This window comes from Temnothorax curvispinosus, unplaced genomic scaffold (assembly GCF_003070985.1).
Source record: "Temnothorax curvispinosus isolate PA1 unplaced genomic scaffold, ASM307098v1 QBEX01004446.1, whole genome shotgun sequence".
Taxonomy (NCBI): domain Eukaryota; kingdom Metazoa; phylum Arthropoda; class Insecta; order Hymenoptera; family Formicidae; genus Temnothorax; species Temnothorax curvispinosus.
The window spans coordinates 1-2,328 of NW_020214226.1; the positions used below are offsets into that span (position 1 = coordinate 1).

The following is a 2,328-nucleotide window of genomic DNA, read 5'->3' on the forward strand; positions in this document are numbered from 1 at the left end:
TTATTATGTAAAAGCATTTGTAATTCTATGCAACCAATACGATATATGTAAACTTTCTAAAAGAAGGTAGAATTTTGTCGGTAAAGTTTTCAAATATGATATGTCCTTCAAAAATCAAAATGTATTTGTATTAATCTCCATAATGTATTCAACTGTATATTTTATGTATAAAACGATCAAATAGAATTTTGAGGAGGAGCACTCAATGCGTTCAAAACCAAAAATGGTTACTCTGACTCTTAATCTTACAAACTTATATCTATAATATATGTCCTTTAATATGTTCTATAATATCCTATAATATGTGTTATTATATTTTAAAAGTCTTCTGAATTATTTTCCTTGCAATTTATAATAATAAACTGCATTATATAGAATTACAAGTATAAATTTTTCAGGTGAACAAGGTTATGTTAATTGGAGGGAAACATGAAAAGAATTTTATTAGAAGAAGTTTGAGGGCTACATTTTCTGATGACTTAGCCTCCATGTGTTCATGAACTGGCCAAAAAAATAATTATAAAATTGGAGATACGCACACACAATTCTGAGCATTAAAAGTAAGTAATTTTTTAAGAAATATATATATTACTTGCAGTATTAAATGCTATGTTTTATGTCTCAGAATTTATTAAAATTGTCTCCTTATTTTTTGTAGCAATCATCGTTAAAAAGCAGGACACACATACACGTTAAAAATTCTTACGAAATAAAAAAAATATATATATATCCATAAATTAATATTTTTGATCGATTTAGTATATATGTAAACTATTCCGGAAACTTTTGTGTTATTTCAATAATTATCATAAGTTTTAATTGCCGTTAAATTAACATTATTTATTTCTTTCATCTAACAATAAACTGTATTGAATTTTTCTTATTTCAGAAGCTTTTAGAGCAATATTCCCTCGGAATACAGAAAAAGATTTTCAACACTTTGTAATGGAGTGGTTCAGATTCGCAAACGTCCGTAAGAAAAAAAAAACATTAAAAAGGTAATGTAATGTATTTCGGTATATACTCTCTATAAAATAAAATTATTATAGTTTGCCGCGTTATAATTTATAAGTAGCTTTTTCACTAATTTAATTCTACTTTTATTTTTCAGGAAGTGATAAATATATTATCTTACTTGCGTGGCTCCGCGCGAGTGATTATTATAGTAACAAATTTTTTTATTTGAAAGATGAGTTTTATCCCAAAACCTTACGCTAGGATCAGTGATCTTCACCAAAGATATTATTGTGATAAACTGAAAACTGTAATATATGGTATATATTATTTTTATATAAATAAAACTTTTTTATGATAATTAGTGAATTATTCCCTAATGCAGATTGGTATATAACAGGCCTGGGCAACTTCGAGCTCCGGAGCCACGACACTCCCCTACTTTCCGTGGATAGAAAAGAAGTGTCGTGGTTCTGGAGCTCAAAGTTGTCCAAGCCTGGTTTATAAAAAAACAATCTAAATAATAATTAGACAATAAATATAGAGATATTTTATTACTATTGCATATTTATTGAAAACATGTTGCCTGTAATAGAAATAAAACATCAATAAGAACTTTAAATAAATGTTAGAATTAACATTACGGTAATCTTAATATAATATTGTAATAAAGTTGATAGTACGTTTAAATTTTTATCTCAAAAACATTACAGGAATGATAGAAAAACCTTAGCGCAATGTTATTTGTAACGTTATGGCACTCCCATTTCAACATTACTGAAATTTCGGAATCGTGGTCAAAGTATGTTCATAATGATGTTCTATACAACATTAAGAACTACATATTTAACAACATTACAAGTTCTAGAATATCGTTGCAATAACATTGTAATAATGGTTTTTTGCTTACTGGGAAGGCTTTGCCATAACTTTTCTGAAATTAATACAAAAACAATGCAACGGAATTAGTCACTCCAAGCCGCCCGCAACTCGAAAATATAGTGTTATACGCAGTTCTCACTATGTCCGTCTTGCCAGTGCCGTACGCCTGATCGAATTTTCGTGACGCGTTTTCGAGTCGCAAAATCGAATTTACTTACCGATTCAAAAAGAGTTTCACTTTGTACGCCTGTTGGTCGAATTTTCGTGACACTATTTCGTGACGTTTTTTCGTGTCGCACAATCGAACTTACTACCGTACCAATTAAAGAAGTTTCATTTCGTACGCCAATTGGTCGAAAATTTTTGTTACACTTTTCGTGTCGCATAATCAAACTTACTACCGTGCCAGAAGAAGAACCGTCTCGCCAACGTCGTACGCCTATTGGTCAAATTTTCGTTACACTTTTCGTGTCGCACAATCGAACTTACTAC

General features: G+C 29.9%; 1 long non-coding RNA gene across 1 annotated transcript; it reads left to right on the plus strand.

Moving 5' to 3' along the window:
• Window positions 1-201: 201 nt before the first annotated feature.
• On the plus strand, window positions 202-1,315 carry LOC112453515. The gene is made up of 3 exons (XR_003040633.1): window positions 202-560; window positions 890-998; window positions 1,112-1,315. It is a non-coding gene; the product is annotated as an uncharacterized LOC112453515 (long non-coding RNA).
• The last annotated feature ends 1,013 nt before the right edge of the window (window positions 1,316-2,328 follow it).